The following is a 15,015-nucleotide window of genomic DNA, read 5'->3' as shown; positions in this document are numbered from 1 at the left end:
AATGACTTCATTTTTTCAAGGATTTGAAGATACAATGGAGTTTTCATTTTCTATCCTGAGTTTCAGAAAAAGTCCTGGTCCCTACTTTTAAAAAGATCCACTGCCGTGTCAGATAACTCCCTACCTTATAAAGAAGTGCATTACAGTTTTGGAAAATTCTAGTTTTCAGTACGTTTTTTCCTTTTATTGAGTTGAAATATGTTTTATTTTACTCATTAGTTCCAGTGCTTGAAACCGTGCAGATTAAAGCAAAGTCCTCTTCCACAGGCATCACTCCACCTGTTTGAAACACCAGTCACACATTTGTTTCCTTTGCTCCCAGATACATAACCCCAGTTCCTTCTCCCATCCCTCACAAAATGGGAAGTCCAGATCACCTTGGTTGTTGTATAACCTCAGTTTACTTCTGTTTGTTAAATGTCTCTTTTACCGGGAGACCAGCACTGAGCTAGGACCTCCTTTGTTTTCCTTTAGACCTTTACATGAGGGCAGCCTTACACTGAATTATATTTTGGGGCTTCTGTTTCCCACCCATACTCTCTGATTCATAGCAAGCTAGCTGTGAGCTAGTACTTCTTTCCTTCCCTCTCATCCTTTTTTTTTTTTTTTTTTTCTGTACAGTTTCTAAGTCACGTCTGTGATTGAGTTTTGATTATCAGAATCTGTTTTAGGACTTTACAAACAACCATAAGCTTTTGTTCCCCTTTGTGCCTCATTTGGGACCTTCATTGTGTAGAGTGATGCAAGAGTCAGTCATTGTTATTTGGGTCATTGATACAGCCCATTGGCTAGAGAAGAGTATTTGTTTTATCAGTTAGGAACTGTGTTCAGATGTGAAAGAATGGGTTAAATATACAAAAAGTAGTGTGGAGAGAGGCGCCCAGAGCTGGCACGGTGTTTGCATAAAGCCGCAAAGGATTCAGGCTCTGGTCTTTATTTATGCTCCACCATCCCAATGCCTGACTTCCATTCTCAACATTGCCTCCTAGTCCCAGATGACTTTCTAATGTCTTGCCCACATTCTATTCAGTAGGAAGGACAAAAGGTTGCTTCTCCTAATAGGATAAGCTCTTTTTAAGGAGTTGCCCCCAACCCCTCAATCCTTTCACTCATATTTCATTGGACAGTAGTAAGTCATGTGGACGCAACTAGCTGCAAGGGAAATATCCTGGGCAGCAGTATAACCAGCCAAAAGTTGGCATTCTGCTGCTAAGAAAGAAAGGCAGATGAATATTGGGAGATTACCAGCCCCATTCCTGGAAAGTTATTGAAATATTTTCCTTCTGGCCATGGAAGTAAAGAGCAGTAGAAAGAGCTACTTAACTTGGACAATCTCTTTCCTCACTTTTGTTTGACCTTTGGATTTGGTGTGTTCTATTTTCCTCTAGGCCTTTGTGGAAAGGTTAAAATGCAGGTTTTTGTTTTTTCTTTTCCAGTCCTTCCTCCTCCCCTCTGGTTTGCTTACACTTAGTACTAATCTTCGCACCTTGCAATGGCAAAGATGAAAATTGTTGGGGCCTAATAGTGATTGAATTAAATTGAACTCCTTCTTTAATACAGTAGAACTGAGGTCTGCTCTTTCTCTCTTTAATAACAACTGTGGCAATAATTAAACTCAACGTCATCTTTAAAATGGTTTGCTTTGCATAGTTCTATATGCACACATTTCAGTTACCACAATTTAAATAACATCAGTTTCCTAGCAACATGGTTCAAATTTCAGTTACCAAATATATTCACTGAGAAGTTGTGTAAAGTACAAACATTGCCACTAACTCTTTGGTCCACAAGTCACTACATAAGTGGCAGATGCACATTTACAATCAGTGACCAATCTTGTCACTTCTTGCAGTGATTGATACTACGCACCTGTTACAGCTCACAAACGGACAGCAAAGTGTGTATTTGTGTTGCCTCTTTGTTTCCCAGCGATAAACTCATGTGACATTTTACAAATATGAATAGTTAAAAGAAAGAATAGTCCAGCAAAAGTGAAAGTTCAACAAAGAAACAAAAGTAATAATGCTGAAAGTGAAGTTTGAATCAAACATAAATGGAATGTAGAAAAAAGAGTTGATTGTGGGAATGTTGATACTACTGCCTTTTGAAGGACATGCATCCAGAGGAACTTAGTGAAGGCAAACTTACTGACATAGATAAGGAAAGAGGTTGTATGAAAGGATAAAAATGTCTTAGAGGCAGTGACATCAGCAAAAAAATTCACATAAAAGAAACTCTTGGAGACATTTTGTGACCCTGAAAATATAAGGGATAAAATGTTGGAAAGCAGATGCTAACTTAAAAAGCAGTGTGACAATTTGCCAAGGCATAGAAAAGATCCTCATTCCACATTATCAGTTATATGATGACAAGAAGGCAAACACTACCCAAGCTAATCTTGATCATTTTTTTTTTACAAATAAGACACTTTATTTTTAGTGTTTTTACTAGTTTAAATGATAGCATACTAAGCAAAAACAGTTTTGTTCTTTTTTTTTTCATTTCCTGATACATTTATAACCAATAGTGAAAGAGGTTGTAGTGTTTTGACAGAAATGTTTAGAGGTCATGGAACAATTATAATGTTTTCCATTAAGACAGTTTTGCACAGTATCAACTTGTGTGATCATTTTATGGTCCTGTACTACAGTACAAAGTGAAGATTTCCTGTGGTTCACATAGTTACTCTATTTCATATCTACCATAATATTTGCAATTCAGGCAGATCTTATCACTCCATTTCATCCATCCATTCATCCATTCATTCATATATGTAAATGAAGTCACAGAGATTATGTAGGTTTAAAATTATGTAACTAAGTAGCTGGCGAGACTTGAAACATGATAATTTCACTTTAAATTCATTCATTCTTACAGTCCCGTTACCATGATACCACATTATTTCCAAATAATCTCATTCCTATGTGAGATAGAAACAGGGAAAATGTCTTCAATGTTGAGGCCTTCCAAATCTAATGTGTTCCATGTCCCATTATACAGATTGATGGACTAGTTATCATTCTTAGGTTGCAAGCAACAGAAATGAACTCTACCATGGTAAATTCATACAGTAATAGTCCCCAATGAATCATGTCTCCCTTTATCCCCTTTACCCGGTAAGGTTTCTTTGTTACTCCTTCCATTAACAGATGAAGTCTCTTTTCCCACCCCTTAAATCTGGGCTGGTTTTAAACTATCTGATCACTAGAATGTGATGTGAGGGAAGTTGCCGCTCTGCTTTTGTTCTCTCTGAGCATTCCTCCAGTATGGCCTACTGGAGGGTGAGGTGCCACGTGGAGAACTGATGTGTTCCAGCTGATGGCTTCAGCCAGCTTCCAAATAAGTGAGTCAGTGAGGCAATCCAGGGTCAGCCCCCAGCAGATCTTTCCACTGACTGCAGATGTTGAAATGAACCCAGCTGGTACCACGTGGAGCAGAGACACACCATCCCAGCTGAGCCCTACCCAAACTGCCAATCTGTAGAACTGTGAGCAAATAAATGGTTATTATTTTAAGCCATTAAGTTTTGAAGTGAATCAGTATGCAGCAAACCACTATCTTAAATAGAAAAGAGAATTTATTGGGAGGGTACTGTGTTGTTTGTAGGATTTAACGGAAAACTTCAGAATGAAAGGATAGAAAGCCTTGTTGCAGGAGTTACTCCACAGTCTTGCCTAGGTCTCACTTCTGGAGTGAATGAACTCCAGCTGTTTCTCTTGTTCTTGTGTTGTTCTGCTAAAGATTCAGAGTCCTGCAGGAGAAAATTTGATGGTCACACATCCATCCTATGGATGTACTGATTTATGAGAGGAGACTCTGGCAGAAGGAAATTTCCAGTTTCTTCTTAAGCTTTTACAGTGGGGAGACAAACACTTGGGCTTATCTCCCCTCAGGTGTACACAGATACTTCCCCCTAAAGCAATCCAGGTGCTGCCAAGGAGGGGGAATGGATGATGGACATCTTCAAAATGACAGCTGTGCACTATAGTCACTTCTTTTCCTTGATGAGGATTTTAAAATATTTATACCAAGGTTGTTATTTCATGGTAAATAAATTTGTGGAAAATAAAAAAAAATTAAGCCCTTATAACTGGCATATAAGTCAATATATGGAGAGAAACTGAATCTTAGATTGAGAGGATTAAAAGTAAAAAGGGCTTTAGAACTCATCACGGCCAAGGTCCTCATTTTATAAATGAGGAGAGTGAATCGAAGGTGATTAAGCCAAGGGTACACAAAACAAGACCAGAGCTAGAACCTAGGTTTTTGTTTTTGTTTTTTGTTTTTTCCTCCCTAACTATCCATAGCTTCAGATGAATTTGGGGAGGGAAAAAAATTGACCCGAAGTATTTGAAATGTGCGTGTTAACTTCCATTCTCTTTGGAAGGCCTCTCTGCCTGTTGGGGGCACCCTGCTTATCTTCCCTCCCAGCACCCATTCTCTCTTCCCTGCTCCCAAACACTCAGGCCAATACAGGTTTAAGAAAGAGAGCGTTCCTAAGAAAACTTTCGTGAGCCTAAGCGGCTTAAGTGAAAGTGAAGAAGCAATTAACTTAGGATACATGTTGCTATTGGATGCACGAAATACACAGATAAAGCACAGACACAGTTCAAAGCTACTGCAGCTTGGTGCTGAGACACCCAGCCTATTTCCTGGGAAGGAGCTTGACTGTGCCGCTCTCCCTGCTCAGGGTTCGAGCTGCCTTGGTAACAGCTACCTACAGCACAAACACTGAATGCTAGTTTCTCTTTTTGTCTTTTTCATAAAAGTGAAAATCCTCTTCGAACTTGTTTTTGTTAGCCCAAACAGGTACTAATGTAGGTCTTCTGTAAAAGCAAACTGGTGTAAAGCAAATTTTGTAAAAGTAGAACTGTATTGCTCTGGACCAATCTAAACCTGAAAAATCAGATGAGGTCGGATGTTTCAAAATCCAAGGCAGCTGGCACTTGAATCAGGATATGACTGTCCTGTCGAGGCTCAAACCCACTTAAAACTTTGGTTTGGTGGCTGTTCCATGTTGTATTCCCATTTGTTTTAAATCTCTTGGGTATATTTGAAGGGTACCTGCATAAAAATAGCATCTTTGCATTCTTGTCAGATCCTGATGCATACTGTTTTTCTAAAGTCCTAATCCTGTTAGTGAGACATGTCAATTAGACTGTATCATGGGGGGATTATGAAAGCTGAGAAGAAACAGCCAATTGGAGAATCTCAAACTATATGAACATAGACCTATGAAGGAGAAAAGACTTTGATTATTATTAATGAAAAACTTGCAAGAAATAAAAACAAGGTAATAGGCAAAAACATATCAAAGGAAAATTATTATAAAATAAAATATAAAAATATTTAGATTTCTGGTCTGGAAGAAAACAAGAAACAGTGATTATCTCTGAGAAAAGGGATGGATGGCTGGAGACCTGGGTAGGAGGGAGACTTCTCAATTTTGAACCATGTTTTTGGAGCCTTATCTGTTGAAAAGTAACTTAATGAAAACCAAAAAACAAGTGTGATGTGTTACAAGCAATTTCTCTACCAGAAGCAAGTGTTTTGAGAACTTCCGCTGTGCTTTTAATGCTTGAAACAAGTTTCAGGGAAAGAATTAAAAAGACATCTGTCTTGGTCTTATTCTCTTGACTTATTAAGTAATATAGGGTTTTCTTTGGCTAAAAATTTGGTTGTTGCTGTCCTTAGATTTTTTTTTTCACTCAACATACCTTATTTCACTGTTTTCTAACCTGGTATTAATTGATTTTTATCGTCCTAGAGACTTTGGTACATAATATTCTATTTTCCATCTTTTTAGCCTTTTTGCACAATATTTGGTATTTTAAAAACAGCTCCCAACATTCCCTCTTGTTTTCATCACGTTTCTCTTATCCTCTTAAAATATGGTTATTATATTTAATGGACCAATTTTGCTTGCCCTAAAGGTAGGTTCAGATTGCCATTTGTTGGCTGCTTCAGTGTGTAATCCACTAAATCCCAGTTTGTGACTAAAGGTTTCACACTGGCATATTCAGAGACAGCAGTTCTCAGCAGCAGCTTAATGGAGATTTTTCCATTTTGAAAGACATGATTTTTGATGTTTCTGCCATGGTTTTGCCTTCTCTGGCAATAATACCACGGTTGCCGTTATTGTGATAGGAGAGAGACTGTATTAGAAAGAAAGGATGTTGGCTTCAAGGTAAAGGTTTTGGCAGATCCAGCGCTATCTCATTGGTTACAAAGCCTTTCTGGAAAGCACACAATTATTCAGCTTGCACAGCACAATTAAGTAAACAATCCGTTTAGCCTCTCTATTGATACTCCATTGAAGAGGAACTGGGTGGCTCCGGAGATTGGAAATGGGAGCTGTAGCCGTTTCCCTAGACGTAGGTGCTTTAGATCTGTTTGCTAGGGTAGTGACCACACAGTGTCTCCATCTGACGGCCGTGCAGCAACGTAGGTGAGACAGATTGGTGGTTTCAGGTCCATGGAGAGATGGTCACATCTCAATATCCAGGATCCCAGCTGGCAGAAATATGTGTGGGATTATACCGACATGATTCAATTTGCGCTTTAGTGAAATTCATATCCTGAAAATCCTATTTGCGCTAATGTGAACTTTAGAATATTTTCCTAAAGCTTTGAGTGGAGGTCTTAGCCGTCTCCATTTGCCCGATGATTAGCACATTTGGCCTGTTTACTTTGGCTTAGAGGTTTTAAGAGTCTTTAGGGTTATAAGATTTCTCCCAGCTCTCCCACATCTGTGAATATTGGGGATAAAAATCTACTCACAGTACAGACTGCCTGAAGAAGCACAGAACTTGGGTACAGAATTCTGTTTTCAATTTGTACTAAATTATGACTCATCTCAGTAGTTTTAGGTGTAATGAGGCTTTTTATAAAGAAACACATGGGCTTATAAAGATGGGGTTATAAAGTACCATTTAGATCTAAGATATTTCTTAAAGTAGGGCTAGGGGGTTGTGTTGGAGAAGGCAATGGCAACCCACTCCAGTACTCTTGCCTGGAAAATCCCATGGACAGAGGAGCCTGGTGGGCTGCAGTCCATGGGGTCGCACAGAGTCGGACACGACCGAGCAACTTTACTTTCACTTTTCACTTTCATGCATTGGAGAAGGAAATGGCAACCCACTCCAGTGTTCTTGCCTGGAGAATCTCAGGGATGGTGGAGCCTGGTGGGCTGCGGTCTATGGGGTCACACAGAGTCGGACACGACTGAAGTGACTTAGCAGCAGCAGCAGCAGGGGGTAGTGTTAATCGGCCCACTAGTCTTCCCTAGCATTTTTCTTGTCCATTCCTAACATCTAACCACCTTCTCCTACACATATATGCGCATGCGCATACACACAAATTGACTAGTTCTATTACTTTTTCTATTAAGAGGGAGGAATCCAGACCTGGACCTCCATTTCCTGGAATTTGATTTGTCAACGTCTGGCATCCTCTTTCAGATGAGTTCCTTTATCCACGTGTGTAACAGGTGGAACTGATGGGAGAACCCACAGGTGAAACTGATGGGAAAGCCCACCGGTGAATTAGTGCTGTGGCAGTTGGCAAGTGCTTGGGTTACACCCCTCTGCCACACACTGTGAGCCACACACTGTGAGCCACACACTGTGAGCCACACACTGTGAGCCACACACTGTGAGCCACACACTGTGAGCCACACACTGTGAGCCACACACTGTGAGCCACACACTGTGAGCCACACACTGTGAGTTGTATTCTGCCGAGGAACCACTGTGGAGGCGTCACTAGAGGGCGGTCCGTGATTGGCCACCTGGTGGACTACTTTCGTAGAGCCATGTTACAAGTCAGATCAGTGCGCACCGCCTTGGGTCCCAGCGGCAGACTGGGAGGTTGGGGTAGGGTGAAATGGGGCTGCAGGTAAGGGTTGGGGTAGGATTAAGGGGTGCTAGCCCTTGAGTGGAAAACCAGCCAAGTAAATAATAAATGTGTATGTGGAAGAGGCACTCACCTAGCACTGACTAGCAGTAGTATTTATGTCTTTATATTAAGAAGAATCACGGACTCTTTATTTTGGGTCCCTGTAAGTAGATTTCTAACATGAAAATATTTTTAAAACCCTTTTGCTTTTTTGGCATAAAACGAACACACTGGAGATAGGCAAGTAGGCTTGGACCTTTCATCCTGTCCCTTTCTCTTTTCTCCCCAGTCAGACATGATTGGAGAGCCATGAATCCCTTGGCTGTGGATTGGTCCTGAAATAGTATGGGTATGTGGTGGGATTGAATTGTTTATGACATAATAAAATGCCAGGGGTTGCCTTGTTTCATTACTTGATTAAGGTTTAGTATTTAAACTGCACGATATCACTTACATACAAAACTGAATTGGAAAAGAGTGAAGTTGGGTCTTTCTCTTGACAAGAAAATTATCAATGCTCATAAATTCATCAGTGAATTACAGAAACACAGTGGGATGTTTTTTCAACTTCTTTGGCAAAGGCTGTGCTAATTCTTTTGCAAATTACTTGAGAAGAATCTTGTGGGAGGTTATAGAACTGATTCACTGACTTGCAGAAAGACTGATTTGACTTTTATCTCCTGTGGTTGGCAGTAAATGATTTTATTTAGTTTAGAGGAGAAAGGTTTTATAACCTCCTCTTTTCCATGACTCATAACTTTCTGAACAGTCACATTGTGCTTTACAATGAGGGGTGTTTGGAGGAAAGTGTTATCTAAATTGAGCCAGCCATTTTGAGTATGAGAGCATGAAATAGAAGCAATTGATCTTTTCAAACTTCAAATTTGCTGTGTGCCCAGACCTAGAGAATTAACTTTCCTTTTAAGAGAAAAGAGGTTTGGTGGCTATCTTAAAAAAAAAAAATTAATTCTGGCTTTTTAAAACTTTCAAATGGACATTTTCAACTTGCATAGAGTATCCATAATTTTAGGAAAAGTGGGTAGCTTTAGGCTAGATTGTTTTCTCTGTTGGTGGGTGTAAATGTGTATGAAAGCTATTTGTTTTTCATGAAAAATTGGATCTGTTGACATAAGCATGTTTTTTATTAAAGCTTGGAGATGGTAAGTCTGCATGAAAGACTTCAAAGTTGTGTTTTTCTGAGAACTTGAATTTAGTCAAACATGTGACTGAGATGAGTAACAATTTGAATTATTTTACATAGATTTTTCTCTGAATTTGTATCAGAATGGGTTTGTAAAGGAGAGTTAAAAGTAAATGTCAGTGAATCGGGGAGTGAGATGAGAAGCCTGTATCACTGAAATGTCATTTGGGGAGGGAATACTAGAGCTAAAATCATAATATCTTGCATTAATCATCTTTCTTTCCATTTGTTGCCTATTTCTGAACTGATAATCTATTCTTTTCTTCATATTGGGAAAGAACTAGAATTGGAAGCCTAGAAAAATGTAAAAAAAGATTATAAAATTAGATTCTTAGACTTAGGAAATTGAAATATTAAAAGTTTTCACACAAATTTCATATCATTTATAACCTAGTACTGCAAAGGAGGCTTTACATCAGTGTTCATATAGGGTCCAAATTTGTTCATTTTCTACAATATAATTTGAGGTTAAAACTTTTTACTTTCTCTTTCCTCCCTCTCTCCCTCTGTCCTTCCGTCCATTCCATGCTTCCCTCATTTTCTTCAGTAACATTTAGACTGTTAGGGGAAGCACACTGATTGAAACCCCCCACCCTGGCCAGGCACCATAGTAACCATTTGCATGAGCTGTTTTATGACAGGAGGTCCTGATAAGGAATACGGAATTAATAAGCCACCACCAACTGGAAGAGTTCCGGAAAGGTTGAAAGGAGACACCGTGTGTCTGCCCACTTTCTGGAATCCCTCTCGCTAGCATCCATCTTGGCTGAGCAATGCGTGCACCACCAGGAAAGACTCTAAATTAGAATGGCCAAAGACCACCCAGAAACTAATCCCATCACCATAAAACCCGAGACTGCGAGCCACCAGGCAGAGCAGTTCTCCTGGGTTCCCTTACCCTACTGCTCTCCACCTGGGTGCCCTTTCCCAATAAAATCTCTTGCTTTGTCAGCGCATGTGTCTCCTCGGACAATTCATTTCCGAGTGTTAGACAAGAGCCCAGTTTCGGGCCCTGGAAGGGGTCCGCCTTCCTGCAACAAGATCACTACAGTAGTGTCCCATAGCTTATGCATATGTTTAGCAGGCTTTCTTAAAAAAATGATGCAAAATTTTACCTGTCCCCATCCCCTTGCAATTTGCGTTCAAATGCCATACCGCTTCCTCCAAGGATTGGAGGATGGAAGATAGGAAATTAGGAAAACATGGCTATTAAGTACATGTAATCATTGTGCCCATTTGTCGTATTGCTTCATTTGTATTTGGACCAATCAGAAGAACTGGATTCTAGCCTTGGTTCTTCCCTTAACTGATAGTTAACTTGGTCCTGCTCCTTAACTTCTCAGAGTCATGCTTTTCTCATCTGATAAAATGGTTAGAATATGTGGTCCATAAACACACTTTCTGGATTTTGTGTATACTCTTAATTTCTCAGCCCTCTTTCTGGAGGCATTTTAGTTTGTTTCCTGTCTGACTTCCCAGTGAATGGAAGCTTTCACCTGTGGCTGACAGGATAAACACAAGTGAGAACTGGGTTTTGCAGAATATTCCATGAGGCAAATGGGAAGTTCTTCAGTCTGTCTCTCATTTTCTCATTTTCTCTCTCCACCTCTTTCTCACCCTCCTATCCAATCTCACTTGTTGTTTTTACATCGTAAGTATTTCTGGCCTCTAACTTCTGTTTCCATTAACAATACTCCAGATTGAGCCACCATCATCTCTTACCCAGATTCCTCCAGCAGCCTCAGAACAGATCTGCCCTTCCTGCCCTGTCCATTTCCCTCACAGTAGCTGGTGTGGGCTCATTTTATTCCATTCTCTGCTTCATCCAGAGCTGGCCTTCTTTTGATTCCTGTGGTATGCCAGTGTCCTCCTCTTATCAGGAAACACGCAGTCCTCTCGCTGCTGAAACCTTGGCCTCTGTGCAGTGGTGCTGAATCAAATCTTGGAGACAAGAGTTTGGGGTGAGTCAAAAAGAATAGCTTTATTGCTTTGCCAGGAAAAGGGGGACACAGCAGGCTCCTGCTCTGAAAAACTATGCTTTCCAACCTGGGAGGACTTAATGAGGAATTTGATAGCAACGGTTCAAGAGTGGGGTTGCTGACAAGATTAGGTTGTATGCAGGGTCTCAGGTGGTTGGTCTCCTGATCTTGATGCGCTCCTCTGGTCCCTTTAATCTTGCCTCAAGTGGTTTCTTGGCTGCTTCTCCCTTGATTAGCAACTGTTCAGATCTGTCCTTTGGAACTCAGGGAAGGTCATGGAAGCTGGAGTCTTGCCTACAAGAAACGAGGGACCAAAAGGCTTTCATGCCCAGGAGCCCCACAGGGCCCTGCTTGGTTTCACTGTCTACCTGGAGAACTCCTTGTCCTACTTTTTGCAGCCTGGAATCTTCTCCTGTATGATGTCTCAGCTAAAATATCAGCTCTCTAGAGAGCTCTTTCTCAACTAAGCAATTCTTCATCACTTACCCTCTATCATTCCCCCTCTTTTCTTCTTGGCACTTATTGCAGATTTTATTTATTTTCTTGTTTAAGGGGTCTTTTTCAAAAACTTAGGTGTGCAAAATGGAATGTTATTTCTCTATAGTTGAACCTAAGCCAGCTCATGAGTTCCTATTTTGATTGGTGATGGGGCGAGGGGAGGAGTCTTGCCAACTCAAGGTAAATTCAGGTAATTCTGTATTTTCTCACTTTCTTTTTAAAACATTATTATTTTATATTGGAGTATAGTTGATTTACAATGTGTTAGTTTAAGGTGTACAGCAAAGTGACTCAGTTATACATAGATCCATTCTTTTTCATATTATTTTCCTGTATAGATTATTTCTCAGTTTCTTTTTGGTAAAATTTCTTTCAATTAAGAATATGTTCCTGGCCCAGTGGTTAAGACTCCATGCTTCCACTGCAGGGGGTACAGGTTTGATCCCTGGTTGGGGAACTAAGAACCTACATGCTGTGCGGCACCGCCAAAAATAAACATATACACCTTTCTTTACAAAAAAAAAAAAAAAAGGAATGTTTTTCGTTCACCCTTCTCATTTTCTTCTCCTTGAGACACTTAAAATTCTGGAGAAGCTAAAATGTTTTCTTAGCATCAACGACAAGTTGTCTGGTTTGTACTATTTACTGTTGATGGCCCCTACTTAATGTATGTTGAATTATGAATGGAATCAGTAAATAATACCCCTCTTCCTCTCCCAAATTGTGATCAGTTGAGCTATAAGATAGAAGAGGAAGGCATATGGAGGTGGAAATAGCACTGTTCTTGTTATTAAAGCTGATGTTAGAGAATGTATTTTATATCTGTGGGCAAGTTTTGCTTGTCACTGCTCTAGCTTCAGAAGACATTCTTAAAATAGTCTATAACAGTAAATGCTGAGGTGGTTTTAATTAAAAAAGAACAATGGTTGTCTTAATCTTTATTCTCCCGTGTTTCTGCCTGGGGTGGGTGGTGGCAGCGGGGAGGGAGTGGTCTTGGTGAGTTTTTACAACACAGGTTTAGTTATTTCTTTTGTTCTATAACAGTGTCGGTCATATTCAGTTCAATTGACTCAGTCATGTCTGACTCTGAGACCCCATGGACTGTAGCACACCAGGCTTCCCTGTCCATCACCAACTCCTGGATCATGCTCAAACTCATGTCCATTGAGTCGGTGATGGCATCCAACCACCTCATTCTCTGTCATCCCCTTCTCCTTCTGCCTTCAGTGTTTCCCTGCATCTTTCATATCTGGTTGTATTAGGCACATTAGCCATTCCATAAATACTTGTTGAATGACTTTTCCTAAATGTGTTCATTTAGCTTTAAAACAGAGATGTTGGGAAATAAGAATTATTTTATAGATTTTATAGGTTTCATTTCGATGAAATAGATTTCATTTCATATAGATTTTATTTATTTTGTAGATTTCATGTATGTGCCCTTTAGGGGCACAAAAATTCAACAGTGGAAGTAGGTAGGCTGCCTTTAAGAGTCGCCCCCAATGGTCCCTGATTCCTGGTTTTTAAACCCTTGTGTAATGCCTTGTCCTTGAATGTAGGCTGGCCCTACACTCATTTATAGCACATAGAATATGGCAAAGCTGGTGTGATGTCCAGCTCTTTGTGACCCTGTAGACTATGCAGTCCCTGGAATTCTCCAGGCCAGAACACTGGAGTGGGTAGCCGTTCCCTTCCCAACCCAGGGATCAAACCCAGGTCTCCCACATTGCAGGCTCATTCTTTACCATCCGAGCCTCAAGGAAAGCCCACTTTGGAGAGTAAGTGACATAATAGTGTGGTTTCTATCTTGGTCTCCCTCTCTCTGAGGGAAGTCAGATGCTACAGTGGGAGCTGCCCTGTAAAGAGGAACCATGTAGCAAGGAACTGAGGGTGGTCTTTGGCTAACAGCCAGCAAGGAATTGATGCCTTCAATCTAACTGCTCTTGAGGAAATAGATATTGCTGACAACCATGTGAATGAGCTTCAGGGTAGATCCTTCCCTACTTGGCTTGAGCCTTCAGATGAGGTTGCATCCCTACCTGACAGCTGGGCTGCAGTTTCATGAGAGAACTTAAGCCAGAGACATCCAACTAAGCTGTGTCCAAATTCCTTACCCACAGAAACAGTGAGAGAATAAATGTTTATTTTTTTAAGCTTTGAAGTTTGGGGGTCATTTGTTATAGTACAAATAAATAAATAATACAGTATTTATGTGAAGTAGGGATAACAGAGTGTATCCTATCCAGCACCTAGTAAGGGGGGGGGCGGCACTCAGAAGGTGCTTAATGCATGCTTATTAATATCTATAAGTGATGTGTGTGTGTGTGTGTGTGTGTGTGTGGTCAGTCAGTCAGTCGTGTCCAACTCTTTGCAACCCCATGGACTGCAGCCCATCAGGCTCCTCTTGTTCATGGCATTTTTCAGGCAAGGACACTGGAGTGGGGTGCCATTTCCTACTCCAGGGGATCTTCCCAACCCTGGGATCAAGCCTGCATCTCTTGCATCTCCTGTATTAGCAGGGAGATTCTTTACCACTAATGCCACTTGGGAAGCCCTTGTAACTAGTAGATAGCCAGAATATTCGTGAAAGTTTTCTAGAATTGACATGTATACACTGCTATATATAAAATAGGTAACTAATAATGACCTAAAGTGTCACACAGGGAACTCTATTCAATACTTTGTAATGGCCTATTATAAGAAATGCTGGGCTGGAGGAAGCACAAGCTGGAATCAAGGTTGGTGGGAGAAATATCAATAACCTCAGATATGCAGATGATACCACCCTTATGGCAGAAAGTGAAGAAAAACTAAAGAGCCTGTTGATGAAAGTGAAAGAGGAGAGTGAAAACGTTGGCTTAAAGCTCAACATTCTAGAAAACTAAGATCATGGCATCTGGTTCCATCACTTCATGGCAAATAGATGGGGAAACTGTGGAAACAGTGGCTGACGTTATTTTTCTGGGCTCCAAAATCACTGCAGATGGTGATTGCAGCCATGAAATTAAAAGACGCTTACTCCTTGGAAGGAAAGTTATGACTAACCTAGATAGCATATTAAAAAGCAGAGACATTACTTTGCCAACAAAGGTCTATCTAGTCAAGGCTATGGTTTTTCCAGTGGTCATGTATGGATGTGAGAGTTGGACTATAAAGAAAGCTGAGCACCAAAGAATTGATGCTTTTGAACTGTGGTGTTGGAGAAGACTCTTGAGAGTCCCTTGGACTGCAAGGAGATCCAACCAGTCCATCCTAAAGGAGATCAGTCCTGGGTGTTCTTTGGAAGGACTGATGTTGAAACTGAAGCTCCAATATTTTGGCCACCTGGTGCAAAGAGCTGACTCATTTGAAAAGACCCTGATGCTGGGGAAGATTGAGGGCAGGAGGAGAAGGGGACGACAGAGGATGAGATGGTTGAATGGCATCACTGACTCAATGGAC

At 40.6% G+C, this 15,015-nt stretch overlaps 1 protein-coding gene across 4 annotated transcripts in view; it reads left to right on the top strand.

The window, feature by feature from the left end:
• LOC105602333 (uncharacterized) overlaps window positions 1–15,015 on the top strand; it is a 204,780-nt gene that overhangs the window by 54,836 nt on the left and 134,929 nt on the right. The window contains exon 1 of one of the 4 annotated variants that reach the window (XM_060400041.1): window positions 10,950–11,058. The exons of the other annotated variants lie outside the window; for them this stretch is intronic. The gene's annotated coding sequence lies outside the window, so the exon portion shown is untranslated. Of the gene's footprint in view, window positions 1–10,949; window positions 11,059–15,015 lie in introns of those variants that run through there. 4 annotated transcript variants of the gene reach the window in all.

This window comes from Ovis aries, chromosome 15 (assembly GCF_016772045.2).
Source record: "Ovis aries strain OAR_USU_Benz2616 breed Rambouillet chromosome 15, ARS-UI_Ramb_v3.0, whole genome shotgun sequence".
NCBI lineage: Eukaryota > Metazoa > Chordata > Mammalia > Artiodactyla > Bovidae > Ovis > Ovis aries.
The sequence above is the reverse complement of the archived record's forward strand: the minus strand, read 5'-3'. Positions and strand labels throughout refer to the sequence as shown.